Raw genomic sequence first — 13,409 nt, 5'->3', positions numbered from 1 at the left:
CATCCAACGTGCACTGAATGGTCACTATATGGTGAACACTGTGCTAAGGACTTGACTTGCTTTTTATCATTTAATCTTCACGGAAAATCTATATGTTCTGAAATCTTTACTTATTTCCTAGAAGAAAGAGGCCATCGATCAGCTTTGAGTCTTAAAGCTGACTCGCATGACCTCTTTAGCAAGACCATATTTGTGAAGGCAGAGAGTAGTACAGAGAAAAAGAATTTTCTGAAATGCTTTGTTCCATCTTTCAGCATAAAAAAGAGTTAGCCTTTGGTTAATGTAACTATAGAATATTACAAAAGTGGGGAGGAGTCCTTCCCAGACTGAAAGGCTTTGGGGAAAGCTTAAGCCTTTTGGTTCCACTAGATTGAGGGAGAAGAAGGAAGATTCAGGTAGATCTAAGGGGTCAGACACATATGAGTTATGATTCCAAACTTTCCCAGAAGGATGAACATAGAGACAGGGGTAGGAATCATTAGCTATTTGAGGAACTTGAGAGCTTCCAGAGCTATTGGCACACTTTCAGGTCTCTAATGATCCACGGTCACTTTCCTCAAAAGTACATGGTAACCGTGCGGCAGCATCGGCAAAAAGCAACTAGAAGGGTTAGCCAGAAGCCAGTCTGGATCCCTATGTGCTGAGAATTGTGAGAAACAGACCCAGAATTGTCCAGTGACCATAAAAGGAGACAGAGAAGTATTAAGAAAGTCTGTGGGCCAGCAGAGGCATGGAATTAAAATGAAGGGTGTGTGTGAGGTGTGAAGACTTTGAGTCCAGAGGTTAATGGCCAGGATTAAGGATTCTAGCAGTGGGTGCCAGAACACCATGCTCCCCAAACGCCAGATTGTATGATGTCTTACTCCAGAAGATATCAGTTCAGGAGGAGCCTAAACCCAGCACCCCAGAACAGGGTCCAGCAAGTCTGCAGAGGACACCTTGTTAATACAAATATTTCAAGTCTTCCTCTCTTGATTCAAGGTCACAAGACCTCTCTAAATACATAGTCAAAGCTTTGGAGGAGAGAATTGGAGAGGAAGGAGAGGAGAGCAGAATGTGAAAAGACAACATTGTATCCAACAGTGACTCAGTTTTTACAGGAAGAGACTGATTACATTCCCTGATGAATCTAAACATCACAATGTAAATAAAACTTAGACGTCCCAGCCACCACCATCCTAAACCAACATCCATGGGTAAGAGTACCTATGTACCAAGTGCAAATACATTTTTGGCACTACAACACTGGATTTGGGGATTTTGGTGTGGTTGTAGGATCTTTTTTCTATAATCATGTTGTTTTCTCCCTCAAATGGAAATATAGTTTTGAAATGATTTTTACTTAAAGGTTTTAATGATCCTACCTATAGAACTGTGTTATCTCTTTTTATTTAAAACAGTTTGAAAATGTTTTAAAACTCTCTGGTTATTTCCATAATTTTCATCAATTTTGGCTTTTGAGTCCATTTTGGTATTGTACGGTCCTTATTAAAATAATCGTCTAAGTTTGGTCTCAAGTATAATTTTTTCCTCCCCATTAGTTTTTCTTAGTTAGCTTAGTATGATATTTAATTTTAAATTCTTGAGTTGATTAAATACTTTATTTCCTTGCTTTTATAATGTAAATGATATGTTTTTCAAATAATCTTTCTTGTAAAATATGATTGATGATTTGGGGTCAATATAATGATGGTAAAGAGAATATGTTCCAGATTTGCAACAAATAAAGTTAAATAAGAACTCAAACTAATTTTTTTAGTGGACATATGTTGATTGCTTCTGACATTAATCATGTCCCTGTTCTTTTCCTTTCATGACAGTGTCCAGAATTTTGCAACCATATAGTTTTAAATTGGAAATGATACTGGTCACTCTACCCAAGGACCGAGGGGACCTTGTAGGCCCCTTCTTCTCCTTGGGAGATTTGTCAAAGAGACCAGGATGGTTTAGACCAAGACTTTTCATAAAACAGTCTTTTTAAAGACTCCATAATCAGTTATTATGTGTTTATCTGTCTAAAAGAATTGCAACAATTTCATCAAAGCTTACAATTTTTCACATAAACACTAAAGTAAAATTTTCATATACATTTTCAAGGTCCGTGCTAAAGTTGAGACAAAAATTCAGAGCATCGGTAATATGCCCAGTTAGATATCTCTACAATTTCTGCTTTATTTTGTAGGTGAAGACTTGAAACCAGGTAAAACATCCACAGTGTGTAGGTATCTCAGTTTTGCTAGTTACAATCTTGCCTTTGGTGAAATAAATTGTGTTGAGGACTTTGGAAATACTCAACCATTGAAATAAGATATCTTAATTGGTCATTTTCAGTAATTCTTTTACTAGAGTTTTGGAATATATTTGTTAATATTTGTTTATTATATGTTTGTTCTAATAGGTGGTTTTGTGGCCAGAAACTTTGCTACTTTGCTACTAAAATTTCACTTTTCTGTGTTTGTTGGGATAGCCTAAATTTATCCAGGGCTCCAGTCTGCAGCAGGTACCATCAATCTCACTGCAACTGTCACAAAGTGGCCACTTTATTTAGAAATCTGTCTCAAGCAAGTGCAAGCTGGATTTCAACAAGCACACTTTTATTTTCTTTCTTAAAAGTATTCTCAGCACTGGAGTTTACCCCCTCTTGACTAGCCTATGTGATCTCTGCAGTCCCAGGTTCACTAATAATAAGAATATATTGGAAATTCCATCTGCATAAACACAGTAATGTTTATTTTTCACAAATCAGGAGTAAAAAAAAAAAAAAAATGCTTCCCTACATCCTTCAATTCTTTCTCTGCTATTAAATCTTGAAGGATTTTTTTTTTTTTTTTTAGTTTTCTCTCTTATGGATGCTAACTTTTACTCTCCTGAACTGATGATACAAATGTTTCTTAATGATTTATATATATTTTTGATATTTAAATAAAAATTTGACCAGAAGGGGAAATTAAATAAATGGGTGCAAATCGTGCTGTTGATTGTGTACACAGCCATCTTTTTTTCCCAGGAGTGCCACCATTTAAATGAAGTAAAACAATTCAGTAATTCCTTAGGTTATTTAATGCCCATCTATGTCTACACAACCTGAGAAGTGGAGCTAAGATAAACATTTCTCAAGTAAAACTACATCTGCTTTTATTGCTCTTCGATTTTCAGTAAAGCCTCTAAGATTTAACTATAAGAATAGACACAGTGATGACTTTTCCATATAAGAAGAGGATCATAAACAATGAAAATACTCCCATTTTATATCCTTTTCCCTATGATGTCCTAAACAATAAAGCAATAGCAATAGCTAAATGCTTTGTAAATTCTCTTCTTTATAACAACTGCAAATCAGTTCTTAACATATATTTGACCATGGAAAAACAGGAGGAACTGGGTTTGAGGAGAAGATGGCAGAAGAGTAAGATGCAGAGATCACCTTCCTCCCCACAGATACATCAGAAATACATCTACACGTGGAACTGCTTCTATAGAACACACACTGAACACTGGCAGAAGACCTCAGACCTCCTGAAAGTCAAGAAATTCCCACATACCTGGGTAGGGTAAAAGAAAAAAGAGAAAACAGAGACAGAGAATAGGGACGGGACCTGCACCAGTGAGTGGGAGGGAGCTGTGAAGGAAGAAAGGTTTCCACTAGGAAACTGCCTCACTAGGAAGCCCCTTCGCTGGCAGAGACTGCGGGTGGTGGAGGGGGAAGCTTCAGAGCCACGGAGGAGAGTGCAGCAACAGGGTTGTGGAGGGCAAAGCGGAGAGATTCCTGCACAGAGGATCAGTGCCGACCAGCACTCACCAGCCCGAGAGGCATGTCTGCTCACCCGCCGGGGCGGGCGGGGGCTGGGAGCTGAGTCTCGGGCTTCTGTCGGATTGCAGGGAGAGGACTGGGGTTGGCTGCGTGAACACAGACTGAAGGGGGCTAGTGCACCACGGCTACCTGGGAGGGAGTCTGGGAAAAAGTTTGGACCTGCCAAAGAGGCAAAATACTTTTTCTTGCCTCTTTGTTTCCTGGTGCAAGAGGAGAGGGGATTAAGAGCGCCACCTAAACGAGCTCCAGAGATGGGCACGAGCCGCGGCTATCAGCGTGGACCCCAGAGACGGGCCTGGAATGCTAAGGCTGCTACTGCAGCCACCAAGAAGCCTGTGTGCAAGCACAGGTCACTCTCCATACCTCCCCTCCCGGGAGCCTGTGCATCCCACCACTGCCAGGGTACCGTGATCCAGGGACAACTTCCCTGGGAGAACGCACTGCGCGCCTCAGGCTGATGCAAAGTCATGCTGGCCTCTGCCGCCGCAGGCTCGCCGCACATCCGTACCCCCCATCCCCCCGGCCTGAGTGAACCAGAGCCACCAAATCAGCTGCTCCTTTAACCCTGTCCTGAGGAAGAACAGACGCCCTCAGGCCACCTACATGCAGAGGCGGGGCCAAATCCAAAGTTGAACCCTGGGAGCTGTGCAAACAAAGAAGAGAAAGGGAAATTTCTCCCAGCAGCCTCAGAAGCAACGGATTAAAGCCCCACAGACGACTTGATGTACCTGCATCTGTGGAATACCTGAATAGAAAACAAATCCCAAATTGAGGAGGTGGACTTTGGGAGCAAGATATATTATTTTTTCCCCTTTTCCTCTTTTTGTGAGTGTGTATGTATATGCTTCTGTGTGAGATTTTGTCTGTATAGCTTTGCTTTCATCATTTGTCCTAGGGTTCGGTGTCCTTTTTTTTTTTTTTTTCTTTTTTAATTTTTCTTACTTTAAAATTTTTTTTCTTAATAATAATTTTTTTATTTTAATAACTTTATTTTATTTTATCTTATTTTATGTTATTTTATTTTATGTTATCCTCTTTCTTTCTTTCTTTCTTTCTATTTTTTTCTCCCTTTTACTCTGAGCCATGTGAATGAAAGGCTCTTGGTGCCCCAGCCAGGAGTCAGTGCTGTTCCTCTGAGGTGGGAGAGCCAACTTCAGGACACTGGTCCACAAGAGACCTCCCAGCTCCACATAATATCAAAAGGCAAAAATCTCCCACAGATCTCCATCCCAACACCAAGACCCAGCTTCACTCAATGATGAGCAAGCTACAGTGCTGGACACCCCATGCCAAACAACGAGCAAGACAGGAACAGAGCCCCATCCATTAGCTGACAGGCTGCCTAAAATCATAATAAGGCCATAGACACCCCAAAACACACCACCAGACGTGGACCTGCCCACCAGAAGGACAAGACAAAAGAACAGAGGCACTAGTCCCCTCCAACAGGAAGCCTACACAACCCACTGAACCAACCTTAGCCACTGGGGACAGACAACAAAAACAATGGGAATTACGAACCTGCAGCCTGAGAAAACGAGACCCCAAACACAATAAGATAAGAAAATGAGAAGACAGAGAAACACACAGCAGATGAAGCAGCAAGGTAAAAACCCACCAGACCTAACAAATGAAGAGGAAATAGGCAGTCGACCTGAAAAAGAATTCAGAATAATGATAGGAAAGATGATCCAAAATCTTGGACATAGAATAGAAAAAATGCAATAAACATTTAACAAGGACCTAGGAGAACTAAAGAGGAAACAAGCAATGATGAACAACACAATAAATTAAATTAAAAATACTCTAGAAGGGATCAATAGCAGAATAACTGAGGCAGAAAAACGGATAAGTGGCCTGGAAGATAAAGTAGTGGAAATAACTACTGCAGAGCAGAATAAAGAAAAAAGAATGAAAATAGCTGATGACAGTCTCAGAGACCTCTGGGACAACATTAAATGGACCAACATTCGAATTATAGGGGTCCCAGAAGAAGAAGAGAAAAAGAAAGGGACTGAGAAAATATTTGAAGAGATTATAGTTGAAAACTTCCCTAATATGGGAAAGGAAATAGTTAATCAGGTCCTGTAAGCACAGAGAGTCCCACAGAGGATAAATCCAAGGAGAAACACGCCAAGACACATATTAACTATCAAAAATTAAATACAAAGAAAACATACTAAAAGCAGCAAGGGAAAAACAACAAATAACACACAAGGGAATCCCCATAAGGTTAACAGCTGACCTTTCAGCAGAAACTCTGCCAGCCAGAAGGGAGTGGCAGGACATATTTAAAGTAATGAAGGAGAAAAACCTACAACCAAGATTATTCTACCCAGCAATGATCTCATTCAGATTTTGATGGAGAAATTAAAACCTTTACAGACAAGCAAAAGCTGAGAGAGTTCAGCACCAGCAAACCAGCTTTACAACAAATGCTAAAGGAACTTCTCTAGGCAAGAAACACAAGAGAAGGAAAAGACCTACAATAACAAACACAAAACAATTAAGGAAATAGGAATAGTAACATATACATTGATAATTACCTTAAATGTAAATGGATTAAATGCTCTCACCAAAAGACACAGACTGGCTGAATGGATGCAAAAATAAGACCCATATATATGCTGTCTACCATAGACCCACTTCAGACCTAGGGACACATACAGACTGAACATGAGGGGATGGAAAAAGTTACTCCATGCAAATGGAAATCAAAAGAAAGCTGGAGTAGCAATTCTCATATCAGACTAAATAGACTTTAAAATAAAGACTATTACAAGAGACAAAGAAGGACACTATATAGTGATCAAGGGATCGATCCAAGAGGAAGGTATAACAATTGTAAATATTTATGCACCCAACATAGGAGCACCTCAATACATAAGGCAAATACTGACAGCCATAAAAGGGGAAATTGACAGTAATACAATCGTAGTAGGAGACTTTAACACTCCACTTTCACCAATGGACAGATCATCCAAAATGAAAATAAATAAGGAAATAGAAGCTTTAAATGATACATTAAACAAGATGGACTTAATTGATATTTACAGGACATTCCATCCAAAAACAACAGAATACACATTTTTCTCAAGTGCTCATGGAACATTCTCCAGGATAAATCATATCTTGGGTCACAAATCAAGCCTTGGTAAATTTAAGAAAATTGAAATCGTATCAAGTATCTTTTCTGACCAAAATGTTATGAGACTAGATATAAATTACAGGAAAAGATCTGTAAAAAGTACAAACACATGGAGGCTAAACAATACACTACTTAATAACCAAGTGATCACTGAAGAAATCAAAGGGGAAATCAAAAAATACCTAGGAACAAATGACAATGGAGACACAACAACCCAAATCCTATGGGATACAGCAAAAGCAGTTCTTAGAGGGAAGTTTATAGCAATACAATCCTACCTTTAGAAACAGGAAATATCTCAAATAAACAACCTAACCTTGCACCTGCAGCAATTAGAGAAAAAAGAACAAAAAACCCCAAAATTAGCAGAAGGAAAGAAATCATAAAGTTCAGATCAGAAATAAATGAAAAATAAATGAAGGAAACAATAGCAAAGATCAATAAAAATAAAAGCTGATTCTTTGAGAAGATAAACAATATTGATAAACCATTGGCCAGACTCATCAAGAAAAAAAGGGAGAACACTCAAATCAATAGAATTATAAATGAAAAAGGAGAAGTAATAACTGACACTGCAGAAATACAAAGGATCATGAGAGATTACTACAAGCAACTCTATGCCAATAAAATGGACAATCTGGAAGAAAGGGACACATTCTTAGAAATAAACAACCTGCCAAACTGAACCAGGAAGAAAGAAAATATGAACAGACAAAACACAAGCACTGAAATTGAAACTGTGATTAAAAATCTTTCAACAAAAAAAAGCCCAGGACCAGATGGCTTCACAGGTGAATTATATCAAACATTTAGAGAAGAGCTAACACCTATCCTTCTCAAATTCTTCCAAAATATAGCAGAGGGTGGAACACTCCCAAACTCATTTTATGAGGCCACCATCACCCTGATACCAAAACCAGACAAAGATGTCACAAAGAAAGAAAACTACAGGTCAATATCACTGATGAACATACATGCAAAAATCCTCAATAAAATACTAGCAAACAGAATCCAAGAGCACATTAAAAGGATCATAAACCATGATCAAGTGGGGTTTATTCCAGGAATGCAAGGATTCTTCAATATATGCAAATTAATCAACGTGATACACCATATTAACAAATTGAAGGAGAAAAAACATATGATCATCTCAATAGATGCAGAGAAAGCTTTTGACAAATTTCAACACCCATTTATGATAAAAACCCTGCAGAAAGTAGGCATAGAGGGAACTTTCTCAACATAATAAAGGCCATATATGACAAACCCACAGCCAACATCATCCTCAATGGTGAAAAACTGAAACCATTTCCACTAAGATCAGGAACAGGACAAGGTTGCCCAGTCTCACCACTATTATTCAACATAGTTTTGAAAGTTTTAGCCACAGCAATCAGAGAAGAAAAAGAAATAAAAGGAATCCAAATCAGAAAAGAAGAAGTAAAACAGTCACTGTTTGCAGATGACATGATACTCTACATAGAGAATCCTAAAGGTGCTACCAGAAAACTACTAGAGCTAATCAATGAATTTTTTTAAAGAAGCAGTTTACAAAATTAATGCACAGAAATCTCTGGCATTCCTATACGCTAATGATGAAAAATCTGAAAGTGAATTTAAGAAAACTCTCCCATTTACCTTTGCAACAAAAAGAATAAAATACCTAGGAATAAACCTACCTAAGGAGACAAAAGACCTGAATGCAGAAAACTATAAGACACTGATGAAAGAAATTAAAGATGATACAAATAGATGGAGAGATATACCATGTTCATGGATTGGAAGAATCAACATTGTGAAAATGACTCTACTACCCAAAACAATCTACAGATTCAATGCAATCCCTATCAAACTACCACTGGCATTTTTAACAGAACTAGAACAAAAAATTTCACAATTTGTGTGGAAACACAAAAGACCCCAAATAGCCAAAGCAATCTTGAGAACGAAAAATGGAGCTGGAGGAATCAGGCTCCCTGACTTCAGACTATACTACAAAGCTACAGTAATCAAGACAGTATGGTACTAGCACAAAAACAGAAATATAGATCAATGGAACAAGATAGAAAGCCCAGAGATAATCCCATGCACATATGGTCACCTTATCTTTGATAAAGGAGGCAAGCATATACAGTGGAGAGAAGACAGTCTCTTCAATAAGTGGTGCTGGCAAAACTGGACAGGTACATGCAAAAGTATGAAATTAGAACACTCCCTGACACCATACACAAAAATAAACTCAAAATGGATTAAAGACCTAAGTGTAAGGCCTGACACTATCAAACTCTTAGAGGATAACATAGTCAGAACACTCTATGACATAAATCACGGCAAGATCTTTTTTGACTCACCTCCTAGAGAAATGGAAATAAAAACACAAATAAACAAATGGGACCTAATGAAACTTAAAAGCTTTTGCACAGCAAAGGAAACCATAAACAAGACCAAAAGACAACCCTCAGAATGGGAGAAAATATCTGCAAATGAAGCAACTGACAAAGGATTAATCTCCAAAATTTACAAGCAGCTCATGCAGCTCAATAACAAAAAAACAAACAACCCAATCCAAAAATGGGCAGAAGGCTTAAATAGACATTTCTCCAAAGAAGATATACATATTGCCAACAAACAGATGAAGGAATGCTCAACATCATTAATCATTAGAGAAATGCAAATCAAAACTACAATGAGATATCATCTCACACTGGTCAGAATGGCCATCATCAAAAAATCTAGAAACAATAAATGCTGAAGAGGGTGTGGAGAAAAGGGAACACTCTTGCACTGTTGGTGGGAATGTAAATTGATACCGCCACTATGGAGATCAGTATGAAGGTTCCTTAAAAAACTACAAATAGAACTACCATACGACCCAGCAATCCCACTACTGGGCATATACCCTTAGAAAACCATAATTCAAAAAGAGTCATGTACGAAAATGTTCACTGAAGCTCTATTTACAATAGCCAGGACATGGAAGTAACCTAAGTGTCTATCAACAGGTGAATGGATAAAGAAGATGTGGCACATATATACAATGGAATATTACTCAACCATAAAAAGAAACGAAATTGAGTTATTTGTAGTGAGGTGGATTGACCTAGAGTCTGTCATACAGGGTGAAGTAAGTCAGAAAGAGAAAAACAAATACTGTATGCTAACACATATATATGGAATCTAAGAAAAAAAAAAAAAAAAGGTCATGAAGAACCTAGGGGTAAGATAGGAGTAAAGACACAAACTTACTAGCGAATGGACTTGAGGACATGGGGAGAGGAAAGGGTAAGCTGTGACAAAGTGAGAGCGTGACATGGACATATATACACTACCAAACGTAAAATAGATAGCTAGTGGGAAGCAGCCGCATAGCACAGCGAGTTCAGCTCGGTGGTTTGTGACCACCTAGCGGGATGGGATAGGGAGGGTGGGAGAGAGGGAGACGCAAGAAGGAAGAGATATGGGAACATATGTATATGTATAACTGATTTACTTTGTTATAAAGCAGAAAGTAACACACCATTGTAAAGCATTTATACTCCAATAAAGATGTTAAAAAACAAACAAACAAACAACAACTACAGTAGGAACTACCTTGTGGTTGACTTTGCATCACAAAAAAACTTCTCTTTTTAAAATAGGAGCTACAAATATCTCAGTGGCTAATTAAATCTTAGCAATTATTACAGGAAATACAATAAATATTGGGCTTTTCTTCTTTTATATGGTACAATTTTTCTCTTTTTACTTCCTTCTCCAATTAAAATCTGTAGGTTTCAGTATTATTGTATTGAAATAATTTTATCTATATATATAGATAAAATTCGGCTCAGCAAAGTTTTCATACAATCTCTAAATTAGTTTCCTATTTCTGCATAACAAATTATTGAAAACTTAGTGACTTAAAACAATACTTATCATGAGTTCACAGTTTCCATGGGTCAAGTATCTGGGTATAGATTAGCTGTATCCTCTACTCTAGGTCTCACCAGGCTGAACTCAAGGTGTTGTCCAAGGCTGCAATCTTGTCTAAGGGCTCAGAATTTATTTTAAGCTCACTAGTTTTTGGCAGACTTTAGTTCCTTGCATCTGTAGGACTGAGGTATTCACCTCCTAGAGGCTGCTTGCCATTCCCTGCCATGCGGCCATCTCCAAAACATAGCAGTTTGCGTCTGCTCAGAACAGCAGGAGAATGTTTCTATGACTTCTAATCTCTTTGGCTTCTGAGAATTTTGAAGAACTCATTTGGTTAGCTGATTATCATGCACATCCAGGATAGTCTCCTTTTTGCTTAAATCCAAGTCAACTGATTCGGGAATTTAATTATATCTGTAAAATCTCTTTTGCCATAAATTTAACATGGTCAAGGAAATAAAATTTCATCATATTTACAAATCCCACTCACGTACAAGGGAAGAGGATTATTCAAGGCATGTTCACCCAGTCAAATAATTATATAATATTATTTTACAATAACTCACTATTATATTATTTTATATAATAGTGAATATTATTATAATAATATTCAAGGCATATTCATTCTAGAGGCAGGACTTTGGGGGTCATCTTAGAATTTTGCCTACTATAACTGTTTAGCCAATCAATGTCAACATAATCTTCCATCATTTGCTTGAGAATACACGTGACTGAAATTTAGAGAAATATGACTAAAGTAATAGCTATCGTTTTTTTATTCTAACTGTATTCCAGGAACTGTGCACTGTTACTAATTGAATTAAATTCAGGACGAATTGAGTCTTTACAAAACCCTGTTGGTTAGCATTATTATAATAATTATTATTATTCCTAAAATTCAGAGAGGTTAAATGGCTCTTTTTAGGTCAGACGGCCTTTGGATGTTAAAGCCTGGGCTGAAGACAAAATTCTCTAATGCTGATGTCCATACTCCCTCTAGATAAGCCAGTTTTCAGCCTCATACAGGCTCTCAGTATTTGTAGAGAGGAGCATTCAAATCACAGATGTTTGGAAGCCCTCAGTCTTTGGTAAAGGTGTTATGAGAAGATGAGTCTAGGGAAAGTGAGACTCTCAAGGGCAGAATTAATAGCTGTCTTTCCTTATGGGAATACTGAATATGTGATTCAGAATAGTGGCAGGTAGGGTATAGTTATGACAGGTGTTTATGGACTCCCCATCTCATGGAGCTGAGATGCTTCTGATGGGCTGAATATCTGAACCAGGGATCACACTGGAACGTTGAGATACTGCATCCCTGCAAGACCCACCACTATATCTGCCGTGTGTTACATTACCATCTGGAAGAACAGACCTTGTTTGAAATTTTTGAGGATGTGGAAAGTGGTGGTAATTCTATGGACAACACCAAAATGAGTCCAAACAAATACACCACTCTATAAATACTAATAACCTAGATAGATTTAGCCGTCCAAGTACACTGTTGTGCCAGATGAACACCATTTTCAAAAAATTGAGTACTCCAGACAAATGGACCATTCTAAACCTACAGAAACCTCTGGACACAAATTATTACAGACACACAGTCTAACTTCAGACATGTTCATTTCTCACACACTGGCAAGCTCAACATATTGACAATTTCATGCACAGTGGTAGCTCCAGACATAACAAACTCTTCGGGCATCTTGATTTTCTCATCAAAATCACCCAAGCATATACTGGGAATCGCATGCTCACTTCATCTTAGATGTAAGGGAGCCAGACTGGAATTTCTTCCAGGCCATATCAGATTAATTTATAAGTTTGTATATATTTTGCTATTGGAAACACTTACCTATGTTTCTTCAAGGCCAGTTGTTTTCATGCAGCTACTGCAGGCAATGATGTGTTAATAACTAGTAGTCATATAAAAACTATCTATTATTAATCTATAAATGTGATACTGATAAGTGACAGATAGTAAGGTTTACAAAAATTAAATATATTTTTGAGCTTTCGCTTAATGTTTTCTTTTAAAGTTATCAATGAATCTTCATGAAACATTAGCTTCAGCCACCAATTTTGAATTTAATATGGTGCATAAAGGTTTGACAGGAAAAGCTTTTCAAAGAATAACCATATTCTTCTAAAGCCTGCATTTAGTTGTAGATATCTACAAGTTGCTTTCTCAAGAATCCAATTATTGGACTTCTTCATTTTTTCCTGGAAATATTGAGTTTGCTACTTGTTGTTTACCATAGAACAAATAACTAAACTGCATTAAGAGTTTATTAAGTTATACTGGAATGAATATGTTATGTAAGGTAAATTTTGCTTTTATTTTTCAATAGAAGTTTTTCTCTCAATGTTCCAGACTTTGTTCCAGGGTCAGTTTGCCTCTCCTAATTTAGCACTGCTGATCCATTCTTTAAAAAGTCATGCTAGAATATAAAGCCTTCATGTTTCTATAGTTCCTGCTTTTTTCTGCATTTCCCTGCTACAATTACTGAAGACTTCCTAATTTACTTAGTGAGTGAG

Source organism: Eschrichtius robustus, chromosome 15 (assembly GCF_028021215.1).
Source record: "Eschrichtius robustus isolate mEscRob2 chromosome 15, mEscRob2.pri, whole genome shotgun sequence".
Classification (NCBI taxonomy): Eukaryota; Metazoa; Chordata; class Mammalia; order Artiodactyla; family Eschrichtiidae; genus Eschrichtius; species Eschrichtius robustus.
Note: the sequence above shows the minus strand (reverse complement) of the source record.